This window comes from Balaenoptera physalus (genome assembly GCF_965194825.1).
Source record: "Balaenoptera physalus genome assembly, chromosome: 1".
In the NCBI taxonomy this organism is placed as follows: domain Eukaryota; kingdom Metazoa; phylum Chordata; class Mammalia; order Artiodactyla; family Balaenopteridae; genus Balaenoptera; species Balaenoptera physalus.
In genome coordinates, this window is record NC_138882.1 from 88,471,667 (window position 1) to 88,488,120 (window position 16,454).

Here is a 16,454-nt window from a genome sequence, read left to right on the forward strand (position 1 = left end):
GAGTAAATGTTGTATTAATCTTCTTCTGACTTTTCAGAGGGTAAGCACAGCCTTATTGTTGTCAAAAGGGACATAGGGAGGCTTTTCTTTTTACAGCTATAATTTAAGATATTACAGTAGAACTCAATAAAGACCCTGTTTAAGTCACAGCATTTCAGATTGGATCCTCTGGCCTTCTCACCTGAATCCATGAAGATGGCATAATATAGACACAGTGCATGGTTTATGTCAAGGTTTTCTGTTGAACACTATTACTGGGAGGAGAAGAGCTATGTTTGTGCCCACTGCTGAGCCACAGAGGCTTGAATGGAATCTCTTAGGAGCAGCATAAGTAAGAGGATGACAAATACTAACTCAGGGAGGATTGAGATGGTTCTTAAGTTACAACCATATACTTTCCCTTTCCACTACTCACTTCTAGATCCAAGTCTTGGTTCTTTTGATCTTAGAGACATCACTGCCCCAAACATGGCCCAGTCTTCAGTTCTGTCTCTACAGTTTCAAAAACTATGAACTATAAGACCAAATGAAATAGATAAGATTAGACGTCTAGGAGTACAAGGACTTCCTGGGATCATATCACTATTCTCCCTGTTTTGGTTAGGAATATTGTTATCCTAGCTCAAATAGATGGCAGTTGGTTCAGTTCAGAAGACTCACATGGGGAAAGGCCATTTCCAGTGTCAGATTTGGGGCACCCCCCCCCCCTCTTCCCCAAGATAAATGAGTTTAAGGGTGGTTTTTCCTTCGCACATATTAAAAGAAAAAAATTATTTCCTCTGCTCACAACACTTCTGACACCAAATGTATGAGTTTTCCCCGCACATTAAGCAATTCTGATACTAATTACTCAAAGCGCAGACTCCACATGGTAAGGGCTCAGTCCCACAAGACTGCCCCCTGAGTTCCCACAACCTCCTCTTCAGGTTTGTAAAAATTATTGATAATATCAGGTTGGAAAGAATGAAAGAAAATGGATACTTTTACACACTGTCAATGTAAGTAAATTGGTAAAGTCTTTTTTAAAAAAAATGTCATTAAGCTGTGTATAAGCAAATCTGAAATTTGCCCATTAGGTTAATCTATTATATTGAGCCATATGAAATTGCCAATATTTGAAAGATTTTGACTTAAGAATGAACTTAAAGATAAATCAAAAGAAACTATCTACATTGAAACACAAAAAGAAAAAAGAGTGAAATGTTTTCAAATTTTCAAGAGCATATGGGTCAGAAAAGAACTGAACCAGATCAAAATTTATTTTTCATCTTGGTAGCTCCATCTACTGGTTAGGTAAGGCAAGAATTTCCCTCCTACATAGCACATAAGGGGTGGATGGCATAATTTCAATTGCTCTATCAATTTCTCTATCTCCTAAGAGAACACTCTTGCTTTCCTGATTCCCAATCCATATACTTCACTGTCATTTAAGGGAGTATTTTATTGTGTCTGATGTCTCCAGAGACTACTTTTCACCTAAAAATTGAGAATGTGGTCCTAAGCCATTATTTCTAGATACCATTTTGAAGCAGGAAATGAGATGACCATTCAAATAGGAAACAATAGTAATAACAATTTCCAGATACAACATTAGATAATGACGTATTGAATAGGCTTTATGATAGTCAGAATTGCCAGAAATTAGGTTTCTTGGGTCCTAAGATATCCTTAGGGTTGGAAACGATTCTAGGATTATCCCACTGTAGGGTCACAACCACCAAAAGGATCTCAAGGATAAAAACTGGTGAAGATTTCTCTATTGCTTCCTTGAAATCCTAAGTAAACCCTCTACTTTTGTACTCTAGAATCCTTTGACAGCAGACCCACTTTCCTTTGCAGACTCAGCTTCTGTTTATTTAAATCTTTATTTCTGTCACTTGAAGGCACTTGGAACCTGGCGCCATTCGTTATTTCTACATGGCCTGTCCTCTGGCAGGTAATTAAAAACTTCAAGGACACTGGAAGATGCCAAATAGTGTGCTCTCAGTTGTGGTGAAACTAGGCTATGCCATCTTATTCAGACAAGTGAAGTTGAGGCCGATGGTTCTGTGGTGGCATTCTTGATTCTCACTTGTGCAAACTTATCTCAATTTCTAGCCAACATATACATGTGCATCTGTCTACTATACTCTTCTAATTACATAATAAAAATAAACAGTTTAATTTTAAATGATGTGACTTGATTTTCTTATCCAAACTAAAGTCTGACATGTATAGGATTGCCATCTGGGGGATCCATAGGGAAAAAAAGTTAGATTTTGAGACTGAAGCCTTCGATTGCATGGCCCAGAATAGACTGATGGCTGGAATGAGTTAAGAAAAAGAGGGGAAAGAAAATTCTGTAGTAATTTTCTGTAATAAAATCTGTATTTGTAGTGGCCTGATAGTTTTTACAATGGTTGAACTGTGATTTGTACTCCATCTTGTGGTGTTAGCAACTTAGATTTAAGTCAGAGCCATAGCAGTAAAACATGACCTTATTTTTTGAGGCATTTAGTATATTTTAAAAGTTGATGATACATTTCTGGTAATAGTAGCTATAATATTTAAATTAACCTTCCTTCTGAAAACAAATAAGTGTTGGATAAAATACAGAAAACGTATTCTTAAATGCATTAAGGTCATGATTAGACGATAATCACCAGGTCTAAAGTAAGGAAAAACTGGAAGCCAGAGACATAAACAAGAATAGAAGCCACACTTTTTGCTAAGGGCACTTCCTGATCCTGCAAATTTGGTGTGACAGCCTCCTGTGGCTAATAGAGCAGAAATAAAAGATCAGGCTCTGCATAAGTTGGGGTGTCTACCAGAAATGCATTCCTATAAAAAGCTAGGACCCCAAAGGCTATAATCTTAGGATGAAGGTGAACTAGAAATGAAACATCCCCTCTGTAATACAATTAACTTTAGAGCATCTTTCACACATTTTACTTGGTTTAAGCTTGTTCTAGGCTGGGAGTGTTCCCAGGTGCCTGGCAGGAAAGCCTTCACTGTAAGTCTCAAATTATTACAAAACTGTTTTTTCAGATACAACATGTAGCACATATTCAAAGATAATGAAAACAAAGAAATTAGATCTATGCATGAGGACCAGCAGACACTTCAGGCAACAGAAACTGACCCTTGAAATAATAGAGATATTGGAGTTATCATAAAGACTGTAAACAATGATGTCTACATTGTTCATGAAACAAGTGAAAAATCTGAAAATACTAACTCAAAAAGATACGTGCACCCCCCATGTTCACTGCAGCATTATTTACAATAGCCAAGATATGGAAACAACATAAGTGTCCATCAACAAATTAATGGATAAAGAAAATTCAGTGCACACATACACACACACACAGAGGAATATTACTCAGCCATAAAAAAGAATGAAATCTTGCCATTTGCAACAACATGGATAGACCTTGAGGACATTATACTAAGTGAAATAAGTCAGACAAAGACAAGTACCATGTGATCTCACTTCTGTGTAGAATCTTAATAGAAAAAAAAAAACGGAGCTTATAGTTACAGAGAACAGACTGGTGGTTGCCAGAGATGGAGAGTGGGGGATGGGCAAATGGGTGAAGGGAGTCAAAAGGCACAGACCTCCAATTATAAAATAAGTCATGGGGATGTAACATATAGCATGGCAACTATAGTTAATTGTACTGTATTGCATATCTGAAAGTTGCTAAGAGAGTAAATCTTAAAAGTTCTCATCATAAGACAAAAAATTCTGTGATCAATGTTAATTAGACATTGTGGTGATCATTTTGCAACATATACAAATATTGAGTCATTATGTTGTACACCTGAAACTAATATAATGTTGTGTATCTCTTATACCTCAATAAAAAATTTTGTTTTAATTGAAAATTTAGAAGAATTTTGCCTATTAGGGAGTTTTCTTAGCTTCAACTAAACATTCAGAATCACAAGACTTTCATAGGCCACACATGGCACCAGTCTACTCAGAAAGATAAAAGATAAGAGCTACAGCTTCCTGGCAGGGCAGTCTCAGGCATTATTCTTCTGTGGGAGTAGTCCTTGCAGCAGTCTGCACTGCCACCCAGGAGATATTATCTTGGTTCTCTGGCCCTCACTTTCCATTCCAGGACAGATGAAGAGTGAGGTGTAAGGGAAAAAGATATAGTGGAGCCACCCTGGCTTTGAAACTCCATGTCCCAGGAACCAGTATCTCTTGCAAAAACTTCACAGTGTAAGCAGATAGGGTAGGGGGGTCCCTGGAGAAAGAAAAGCAGGCATGGCTTTCTTGACATAATAGAAGCCATTTTTGGCCTAAGCCATTTTGTGATCTAAGCCTGGCCACACTGCTTGCCCTTGAACAGGTCTCAGTAATAATGATCTTAAGGGAACAAAAGAACAAACTGTTATCAAGCAAGAGAAGTAACAATAGCAAAGATAATAAATCTGTGGAAAGACTCCCAGTTCTGTTTCTATGGTAAAGACTAGCCTGAAGCACTTTCTTGAGATGATTTGCAGAATTTAACACCCCCTACCACCCCCCTACCCCCCAAGCTCAACCACCAGTTCAACAGGAACCTAAGAGATGATGAGGTTGGCCTTTTCTGACCTTCCTGACTTCAGTAAACTAAAGCTTGGATCCTGTTGGCTGCCCAACCTCCTTTATGAATATGCATATACCCTTAGCTTAAAACTTCTCCAATTTTGCTGTCTTGGGAGGGGAGACACTGCTTTGGGAAGGATCCCCGGTATTCTCCTTACTTGCTGCAAGTAACAAACCGTTCCTTCTCTCCATCTTTAGCTTGGTTGTGTCTTTTGACTCAACACTCACCAAGAGGTGAACCCAGTTTTCAGGTAACAATAACATAGTTTCCAGTGTCCATGCAAGGTTTATGCAAGTTACAAGAGTCACTGCATTCAAGGAAGCTCAAAGTATAGCTTCTCACCAGATGCTTATTTTTCCAAGTCCAGGTGTCAATCAGGAGTCCTTTTTTTTTTTTTTTATATCATGCAATGTATTTTAGTAATATAGTTGATATTTCATCCTTATAAGATTCCAGGAAAACAGACCTAGAAGGTTAATTAAAGGTCAAATTGTCATGCAGAAGGGGAAACATTTTGTTTTTTTTATTGGTTTAACATTTTAACCACAAAATGGAAACTATAAAAAGTGACAGAATGGCCTTAGAGAAGAGTCAAACAGAAATTCTAAAATGATAAACCCATCCAAATGAGAATAAGCTAAAGCTATTTATTCAGAACTTGCTATAGCGAAGGTGTCAGCCACCATCCTTTGGGTTTAGTAGAGACTCAAAGGCAAGCAGAAGAGTGAGAAAGCTTTATGGCAAAAAGGGAAGGCTTCAGGTATGCTGTGATTGGAGGCTATTGGCATGGGGAAGCTGTAGGCAGGCTAACAGCTTCCAGAATCCAGCTATAGAAGTAGGATGTCCTATATGACTGGTTAAAGGTGCATTTTTGGCCTTCTCTGGTTGGTCCTAAGTTGGAAGCAGGGACAAAAATTAAAGAAGCTGTCAGTTATTAATCAAGTCCTGGCCATTTGGGGCTATTACAAGGGTTTTTGTTTGGCTTCCTGGATTGTTTGCTGAGAAAGTGGTTGACATTCTACAACTCTGACTTATAGATAGTAGATTGACTTCCTGGGCTGGTTAGTGTAGATAATGGGTCAGTTTCTAGGCTGGTTACTACAAATTGTGGGTCAGAGTTCTATTTTTGTTATCTGGCCATTGTCCATTTGCATATTCAGTCTCTGATCTAGAACTTACTAAAATCATGCTTTTATCCCCATCACTCCCCTGCAACTGCTCTTGCAAGGTCACCAATGACTAATTTTGCTAAATCCAGTGGTCAATTCTTACCTTCATTTATGTATCTATCAACATTTATCTAATCTATCAACAACAGTTGATCCTTCCCTCTTCCTGGAAACGTTTTCTTCACTTGGTAGAAAAAAAAGAAATTCTGAAACAAAATAAAAATAACTAAAATTTAAAACCTAGTGGAAGAATTTAACAGGAGAGCAATCATAGCTGAAAAGAGAATTAGTAAAGTGGTAGATCGGGAAGAAGAAAAAATTAAAAATGTAGAACAAGAAGAAAAACAGTAATATTAAACATAAGTGAAAAAATAGCAAATAGAGTGAGAAGGTCTACCTTATTTTTTAGTTAGTCTCAGAAGTAGAAGAGAGAGAAAACAGGGTAAAGGTAATATTAGAAGAAGTAATGTTTGAGACAACATGAAACACACAAACCAACAGATTCTAGAAGGCCAACCAATTCCATACAAGGTAAATAAAGGGACATCAATACTAGAGAGATCACACTAAAATTGCAGAAAATCAAAAACAAAGACAAAAATTATACAAACACCCAGAGAAAAAAGAGAGGTTACATTAAAATCAGCAGCAATTAGACTATTGACTGACTTTTGAAAAGCAAAAATCAAATGCAAATATCTTCAGTGTTCTGATAGTAACTGCTTCTAGGCTCCTATACTTAATAAAAATAGTCTTCAATAATTAAAGAAAAATAAAGACTCTTTCAGAGAAAAAAAGCTGAAACAGTTCTTCACCAGGGACCCACACAAAAGAAATCTCTAAACGATGTTTCTCAAGCAGAAGGAAAATGATTCCACATGGAAAGACAGACACAAAAAAAGAGAAAAATAGTAAATACATAGATAAATCTAAATTAACATTGGCCATATAAAAATATATAAAAAGTCTTCTGGGGTTTAAAAATGCTTAGAACTATAACAAATGATAACAGAATATATGCAGAGTGAGACTAAATGGAATAAAAGTATCCCAAGGTCTTTATACTGTTCAGTATGACGGTAAGAGTCATAATTATTACTATGCTTGATAAACAAAGGATTAAGATTGTAATTTTTAAACTAATCATGAAAAGAATAGAAACAAAGTGAAGTACAATTAAAAATTTAGAAGGAAAAAATTGAAGCAAAGTATATATAAAACAATAAAAAACATAATGTTATAATAGTTTAAAAAGATAACCAATTAAAAAAAACTCAAGAGAGAAATAGAAACACAGAACAAAGAGGACAAATAGAAAAAGATAAAGCTGATAGATTTTAAATTAATTATATCAACAATTACATAAATTTAAGGAGATTAAGTTATACAGTAAAAAATAAATATTGCTAGGCTGGATTTAAAAATTAACTATATGCTGTATTTGAGAGATATACCAAAACTATAAAGTGACAGAAAGAAAGGTTGAAAACAAAAGGAGAAAAAAGAAGCTTTATTGAGAATATTAACCAAAAAGTAGCTACATTAATAGACTTTAAGGCAAAAAACATGACTTCAGAATATGTCTCTTGTGGAATACAACCATCCATTTCTAATTGCCTTTTATGCTAATTGGTTATTACGGGTAATGATATATAAATTAATCTCCGTGAGTCATTTTGTTAGACAAAGAACTTTGATATTTTCTTCTTCACCCTCCAACTATAAAGGCATAATAAACTAATAAACCTTTAAACATACCTTATCTTTAAAATTTGTGTATGTAATTACAGTCATGTTATAATTTAGGATGATTCCCATGCCACAGCCTGCCCTCAGAATTTCTTCCCTAGGCAAATCTTAGGTTATCAACTGTCCAGGGTCAGGGGAGACTGTAGGGAAAAACCCAGGATGACACTGTCTCTGGCATGCAGATGGATGGATGGTAGTGCCAAACTCCTTGCCTGCTCTTGTCCAGCTTTCTGCTGCTCTTTCGTCTCTGCCTCCCATAGTAAATCAAATGCCCATTTCTGTGGCTTCTCTGATGCCAACTGCTTCACTTATCACTGGGCCAATAGCAGGAGGTATTTGGACCAGAATAGTCTTCCACCACCCCACAGAACTTCAAACATTATCCCTTCCTCCCTCTTAATTTTGTCTCTTCATAACACCAAAACTGGTGAGGCCAATTTCCCCATCCTTATTGTTTGGCTATCCCCTAAATTCCTGTGTTTCCTATGCATGTACCAAAGAAGCAGAGGTCTTACACTCTCTTGCACTCTCAGCCTTCTGGAGCTGGCAGATTTGGACAGAGTAGAGATAAGGTGGACATGTTCTCTGTTTCAGCAGGTGAACTGTCCACATTACCACTTGATGTAGTCTCATCTGTGAGGACTGGCCATGTGGTCAGTCAGTTAGGGAGTTATGCTGTTAATTGAATGGTTGGCAGTTAAAGCTGATTGGCTTTTGACTGCCTTTAGCACTTTCTAGAGCTACACTTCCGTTTCTCTCTCATTCTAAACAGCTTTTGTTCTGTATCTGCTGTGCCCACCTAAGTCAGAAGTTCTGAATATTCCTCTGTTAAGTTGACTGTAATTGTCTGATAGGCTGTTAGAAGAGGTAAATAATTAGAATTCAAAATGAACAATTGACTTCTCGGATACTAGGTTCCAAAAGTTAACTTAATGTACGATTTTGACCATTTGTGATATTGTGGTGACCTGTACAGTGACCTGTTGAGAGAAATGTCTTTATTGGCCAAATTCCTCATCTTTCTGGTCCAGTGTAACATAACAGGAGGTTCAAGAAAAGTTTATGGAATGGCAACCTAAAGGAGAGGGTGAGACTTCCTCTATGTTCCTCAAATCTCTTGGGATACATTTACATGCATCATGACAAGAGAAAATCAGAATAATATAGGCATTACAAGGGAGGGAAATCTTCTGATCTTTTTCCAAAGCTAACTTCCAAAGACAGAAACACAGTAAAGTTATTCCTCATATTCTAGGACACTCATTTGTTAGTAGGTGATGTCATGGTGTCAGAGGTTATACACATGAGTGTAGCAAGGATTTTAGCTCCAAATGTTACATGTCCCAGCAACACACCAGAACTTACTTCCTGCCTTGGAAGATGCACCCCAGAGGAACAGTTGTGTAACTCATGCCAGGCACTAATTTTTCCATGATCATAGCCCTATCCCAGTCCCAAGGCTGTCACGTTACTGTTTAGAAACGGTCTTCAACAATTTTTGTTCCCAAAACACTGTCCATTTTATTCTTTCCCTCCCTTACCTCAGCTGACTGTGTTGCCCCTGCCTGTTGGATCTTTGTAAAGATGAGACTTGCATTTGCAATAAAGACTTAATAGAGGTAGTAATGAAGCCACTATGGTGCACAAAAAAGAAGAAGAAAAACAGTTGTACGTTTTGGCCTGCAATCAAACTTGGGTCACTCAGGTGGGAGATAAAATGCTTGCTATTGAAGCACCAGTATTCTTAGTTTAAGGTGTTCTTCACAGATCATAACACATCCAGTAATTCATGAGATTGATTCTCCCACAACCAACAGCAGGTCCTAGGACTTCATCTACCAGGATTCTTCAAAGAAATGGAGCCACCTGTCCACACCCTGGACTCAGTGACTGCACAGATTCCAGCACATTAAGCAGCCCACTGTTTCTGGAGCTTGGTCTGGGATGGAAGAGAACTGCAGGTAGGACCCAGCTCCCTCTAAAGGATAAAAATTCTCCCCTGAGGAACCCAAAATTGTCCCTGTGTGAAGACCTCTGTGCTTCTAGGACACCTCTGATCTTTACTACTAAGAATTCCCGTAAGACCAAGTTTCAGAATGTTTCCTCCAGAGAACTTCCTACAGGGGCCTTTTGGTGGCCTTTACTCCAGCTGCTAGGAAACTGACTTGGTGAAACTGAAAAGTCAAAAGGCCAGGTGTACCAGCACAGTGACTCATTTTTATCCTTGCTTCCTAATTTCCAAGCCCTGTCAGAGACTTCTGCTTCTCCAATATGTAAATGTTTTAAAGCCAACATAAGTCCAGAAACCACTAACTTCAGAGGCTGATCTATTGCAATTTTTTTTTTTAAATTTTATTTATTTATTTATTTATTTTTGGCTGTGTTGGGTCTTCGTTTCTGTGCGAGGGCTTTCTCCAGTTGCGGCAAGCGGGGGCCACTCCTCATCGCGGTGCGCGGGCCTCTCACTATCGCGGCCTCTCCTGTTGCGGAGCACAGGCTCCAGACGCGCAGGCTCAGTAATTGTGGCTCACAGGCCCAGCCGCCCCTCGGCATGTGGGATCCTCCCAGATGAGGGCTCGAACCCGCGTCCCCTGCACCGGCAGGCAGACTCTCAACCACTGCGCCACCAGGGAAACCCCTATTGCAATTCTTTTCACAGCACCTCCCACAGTCTCCAGGTCCCTAATGACCAAGGGAGGGAGGACTACTGTTGCTTGGCTACTGTCTTGGTTGATGTGGATTTAGGTACAGGTATGTCCAGATTTATGCCACGGAATGGTCAATCAGAATGCAGTGTGGCAAAGGGCCTGGAGTAGACTAGACTGGCTGTAGGGAGGCCAGTTTTTGATCTGCTTAGATTAATGGAGGTAAGAGGTGATAGAGGAAAGGTATAGTAATGAAGTGGAGGTGAATCTGTAGAGAATCCTATAAATTTAAGCACTATTTATTAATTATACTGGAAATAAACTTCTGTGCTGGGAGGATGAGAGAGTCTATCCAAAAAGGATAGTAAGATCTGGTATGGGCAACAGGCTGGATGGTGGTGAGGATAAATGTACTAGGCAGGGATGGGAAGAGGTCTGGGTATGGTTTTACTGACGGATTGAAACACGGGACAGTATACTACTCCTTTGGGGATGCCGTACCTGGGTCTGATCACGGAGTGTTGAGGCAGAGGGTGGTGTCAGGGAACTCACTGATGCTGACAGGGAACTCACTGGTATGTTGAGTTTTAGCATTTGTGACTCCAAGACGCATATGAGGCACTGACTTGTGAATTAGGAGTTGTGAGTTGGAAGTATAGGTTTGTAGTTTAGAAAGGGATGTGGGAATAAATGTAGATCTGGTTGATGTAGGTGGTAACTGAAAGCATGTTGGCCAGAGCTTGTGTGTGTCTTGGGTGTTGAGCAGAGGGCAGATAGAGTCAAAGCTCTTCAAGGTCAAGGTGATGGTTGTTTTCCTTGTTGAAAACAAGTTTATGACTCAGCCTGGAACTAGCCTGGCTTCCCAGCAGGAGAAGCATGATTGCAGGTCATAGCTCCTGTCTTTCAAAAAGTCCTAAGTCCCAAAATGTGGGGGAGCTCCCCAGGCTCCTTTCATCAGTTTAATTTCCCCAGGGAAGATTGAGGAAAGAAACCTCTATACTATTTGAACTTCACCAAAAGATCACCATGCTAATATTTTAACAATCAATATTTCTTTAAAATAGTCTACGCCTCATACAGCTAATAAATCAAAGCCTATTAATTTAAGAAACTGAATTCTCCCAAAAAATTAAATATTGATTGCAAACAATATTAATCTTTTCATACTATATACCCATTCAAATGTTTTATGCACCTTATAAAGAAGACACATAATATTATTATAATTATCGTAAGACTGATCATTACTCTTTCGCGAAAAAAAAATAAAGCCTCAAAGGACCAACTCCAAGAACCAAAATTGATCTCTTCACTATCTCTATCTTGATTCTGTCCCCTTTCCCCCTCTTTCTTCTAACTGTAATTCTGATTCTGATTCCCATTTCTTTCCTGGATTAGAATTGTACCTTACCTAACCTACAAGTTAGCTTACCTTCTCAGGCAACAGTTTGAGGTTGACAATTGAAGATTTAGGAACAGAAACAAAGAACCTGGATGAATTTCTGATGTTCTTCTATCAGAATCTGTTGTGCAGTTGGACAGAATCTTTTTCAGAGTTAAGAGTCTGATCAAATAAATCAGATATTTTGTTATTTATAGTTTTGTCTACGATAAGTCTCCTATTAAAAACCGTTTGTTCTGGTGTCCTTGTTAGCTATTAGTCAGCACCATAAAAAGCTTCTTTTGGAACTACTGCTGGGTCTTTCTGGACACTCTAATTACTCTGCCTGTGGTGTAACAAAAGGGAAGCATTGGTGGTTCAGTGGTAGAATTTTTGTCCCCAACACAGGGAAGGATCCCGTGTACCTGATTATGTGTGTCAACAGGTGTTAGCCTGAAAATTATATTTTTTTAAAGGGAAAATGAACTGAGAATCTGGCAACTGTTTATAGGGTTTTGTTTTATAGCTCTTGACACATTAGGAAGCTCCTGTGAAAGATTGCCATTTAAAAGTAATGGGTGTTAATGTGTTAGAAAGACAACTTGGTGATTAATCTTCCAAAATTTTTTTACCTAAGAATAGCTTAAAATTTAAGTTTTTTTAACCTATTTTCAAGCCAGCTACATTTCTCTTTTTAATAATAAATTATTCATATTCAAAGGTTTCCTTATTCTGACATTATGTCTTTCTACATTTTGTTTATAAACTGATGGGTTTTTTTTTTTTTTTAAGTCTTAAACTGGCATACTGTGTTGAAATCATCAGGGTTGTTTTACTATTTTGTTTTAACTTGTTTGGGAATCTCTGTATTTGTTGAATAAAAATTGTAATGTGTTACATACAAGAATCAGGCTTTAGAGAGAACAAACTAGGGGACTTGATTTATAAAAAAGAAATGATAGATTACTTATATGATGAGGCAAAATGAAAGGACTCATCAGGTATCGGGGAAAACTGAACCAGGATGATCAACTCCAAGACAATATCATAGTAAAACTCTTAGAATTTAAAGATAAAGAAAACAAACAAACAAACAAAAATAAAGAAAACATCATTAGGCTTGCCAGGCAAAACTGTGAAATAAGTTATAAAAGCAACAGAATTAGATGAGCACCAACGTACAAAGCAAGGCAAGAGTGGAGCAGCATTTTCAAGGAACTTATGTAAAGAAAGTGCAAATCAAAGATATCATGTCCAGTCAACCTCGTTTTCAAGGTTCATGGTACAGGGGAATGGCTCTGGTATGGTACTCCGGTGACCTTATACTTCTCCACATAGGCCACATAGGCAAGGCTCAACTGGAGTCTGACCCAAGTCTTGGCTGAATGCCTCAGAACATGGAAAGATAGGCAGTCTTGTGAGGTGCTATCATAAGGCTATTTCTCACTGATCTCTTATAGGAGGTTCCCTACCTTGGGACAGGCTACCAGCAGATAGTTTCTCACCTGCCTCCTTGCTTTTGTGAGACATAGAAATTTCCAACCTTGCCCTCACCCTCCTAGGGCGCAACTACAAGCTGTAAAACCGCTCAGCTGTAACATGGAAACTGGCTCCTTCGTAACAGAGCAAGCCATCACTTGTGTCTTCTTGTCATCTGATCCCTCCAGTGTGGTGTGATTTTGTGGAATTATGGATGTGGGGAGCTGACAACGTGCTACATTTGCTTATGCTGTGTGTGTAAATAATGAACTACTTCAGTTCATTTGAGATTGTTGTCTCCTTACTGACCAATTCTACAGAAGTGTGACTAGCAGCTGCCACTATACCATTGTCTAGGGACTGCTAGACTGCCTGACTAATTTGGTGCCCAGGGTAGGGCCAGTGAGGTCACAGTACCTTCTTGGAGAAAAGACAGAAGGGTCTGTGTAAGCCAGGTTAGGAGATATGAGAAGGCTCCCCGGGATGTTCTCCCCCAAGTGGTGGGTATGAGCAGGAGTGGGGAGGGAATAAGGATCCTCCAACTATCCCACGAGTTAATGAACATTTAGAGGCTGGGCAGTGACAAGGAAGGATCGAAAACAGTCACCTAAACAGTGTTTTAGCTGTTCTAAAAATTTGTTGAGACTGAGTAGACAGCCTCTTAAAACCAAAATGCAGAGCTGTGCTTACTGCTGTGGGGCTGCCACCCTCATGCTCTCCAGTCCCTCTCTTCTCCTCCTCCTGACCTCAGATAATAAGAAGCCTCCCACTGTTCCAACTGACCTCACAGACTGGTCACACCTCCTTGCACTTCCTGAACTTTCTGTCAAGGGCGTAAAATGGTCTCTTGGCTGCTGCTGTAACTCATCAAGTGCAAGTGTTAAACTCCTTGGTCTGTGTTCCTGCAAAAGAGAGTGTGAATTCAACTGACAGAGTTTGGGTACAACTTGCATTAAAGAGAAAAACCAAGTTAAAGTTATGAGTGAGGCCTTTAAGTCAATTCAACGCATAGCTGTGAAAATGTGTAATTGAAATTAATGAGTTACATGCTTATACTATGAATGATCTTAAAGTGTTAAAGGAGATTCTTCTGTTCAGGGTACTGTCATGTGTAAAAAAAAGTGCTAATGGGATAAACTCCCCTGGGGTTTGCCACCAGTGGATGGGTCAAAGTTTAGCATGAGTGCCTGTACCCTCTAATGTCCAAAGTTTCACCGTGTAAATAATATCCTCTTGGTTGACGAGTCAAAAATTTTAATATCAACAGCTCTGACTGCAGTGTTATCAGACTGCTACTAGCAGGAGTGACTGATACACCCCAATAAGCAAGTAGCTTGCTTGTCAAGTAAAGTTACTTGGAACTAGGTGGATCAATCCCTCTGGCCATTCTCAATCCCTGTGGCAGCCAAAAGAAAAAAACAAAACCAAAAAAACCAAAACTGCTTTCTCTCAAAAAGTAAAGAACTCTGTATTTCTGATATGGAAGCCACCACTGCATGCTAGACTTATAACTCCTGCCAAAGTTTGACCTGTTTGTTTTACGGTAAAAATTGTTGTTCCACGGTCTTCTGGCCTCCATGCTTTTTGATGAGAAATCTCCATTATAGCTCAAATTTGAAAAATACAGAAATAACATTAAAGTAATAATCTCCATTGCCTACAAACTGGACTTTCCAAAATAAAGTGTTTAAAATATGGTGGGTGTAATTTAAAAAAATGGTGGAATTAGAGCACTTAATTGGTGGTGTTTGGCTAGAGGACCAAAGAATTCCCAAATCTCAACCTGCCAATAACTTAGGTTTGCTGGTTGGTGTGGGGGGTCCCTGAGGGAGATATGTACACAAAGAAAAGTAGCAAAGTGTACTGGTTATTACCAATAACAAACTTCCATTGGTAGGGCTTGTGCCATTGTAGATGGAATTCCAGTAAACTAGACCAGAACATAAGGGTCAGTTCGAGGTCTTAGAGGTTTTTCCTTCTGTCTAAGCACAAAACAACCTTTACCAAACTTCCCCAAATGAATCTGATGGTGCAAGTCCTATGAGAGGGCCAGAAAGAAGGCAGATGGAATGCGGATGCATGGTTGGAACCTCTCCCTGACACCAGTTGGGTTAGAAGTTTTGCTGCTCAGGTAGAAAGCAGCAGTAATAACCACACCCTTTGGTATGACGTTTTAATATACTGTGACCTCAACAATTAGAAAAGGAAGCTCAATATCTGTCCTGGATTGTGAAGAATGAGAAGTGTTTGCTCCCCCATTGGGTATTAAGGGTTGGGGAAGAGGAAAAGCAGAGAATGTTCCTTTTCTACATAAATACTTCCCTTTGATTTTCTGATGTTATTCTAAGTAATAATAAAAGAGAGAGATTAGGTAAGTCCATCAAAAGGCCATTTTCTTCCCATTGTCACTCCTCCTGTGTTTAATGCTGGGTCAGGAAATGGGCAACAAAACTGGCCAAGGAATGTCATTTTAATATTATAGCATAGCCTTCTAAAGTATGTGAGAACATGGCATAAAATCAGTTAATTTCAGGGCTACACTACCTAAGAGGTTACCAACACCTTCCCATTATATTTCCCTTCTTGAATTATAAATAATTGCATTATCTGTCTATCTATCTATATGTAAAATATATACAAAATAGTACGTATTACTACATATTTGAATATACTCATCAGGTAATGTTATACAGTGGGCAATACATGACAGCATAAGCCAGCTACATCAATGTGAATAATGTAAGATGTGAAATCTTATTATTAAATTTTATTGTTATTATCACCATTATAGTAAAATGTTTTATTGTTTCCTTTAGATAAATAACAATATAGAAAAATTAATGATCCAATAAAGAAATTTCCCTCCACTAATGTCCTCATCAAAATAGATAAAGTGGCCATCAAAATGAAAATTAAATTATGAAAACAACTCCTCTCTAGTCTTAAAAAGTCTGCTATGGATATAAACTACTATATATAAAACAGATAAACAATAAGGTCCTACTGTATAGAACAGGGAACTATATTCAATATCCTATAATAAACCAGAATGGAAAAGAACATGAAAAAGAATATGTATATACATGTATAAATGAATCACTTTGCTGTACACCAGAAACTAACACCACATTGTAAATCAACTACACTTCAACAACAACAAAAAAAGTCTGCTGTGGTTCCAACCAGTCTTTGGTCTTCAGAAGCTGTTACTTTTATTTCTGGTGTTTATTTCTGCCAACACTTCCAAAGATGGACCTAGGGATCCTCCGATGTACCACGTCTGTGAAGTTCCTAAAGGTAAAGTATACCCATGAAACTATCCAAGCTACAGCTCCATATCCACAAAATTTAGAACCAGTGAGACTGCTGCAAGCACAAAGGCCAGGCTTACATTTTTTATTGCGACTTATCTTACCTGGAAGGGTGAACACCAAAACAGAAGAGAACAGAG

The 16,454-nt window shown here is 38.4% G+C and overlaps 1 protein-coding gene across 3 annotated transcripts in view; it reads left to right on the forward strand.

Annotated features, from left to right (window-relative positions):
- Window positions 1–16,454, forward strand: part of LOC309667366 (histone H2B type 2-F) — a 72,239-nt gene that overhangs the window by 38,886 nt on the left and 16,899 nt on the right. The window contains exon 3 of one of the 3 annotated variants that reach the window (XM_082475751.1): window positions 9,316–9,605. The exons of the other annotated variants lie outside the window; for them this stretch is intronic. The gene's annotated coding sequence lies outside the window, so the exon portion shown is untranslated. Of the gene's footprint in view, window positions 1–9,315; window positions 9,606–16,454 lie in introns of those variants that run through there. 3 annotated transcript variants of the gene reach the window in all.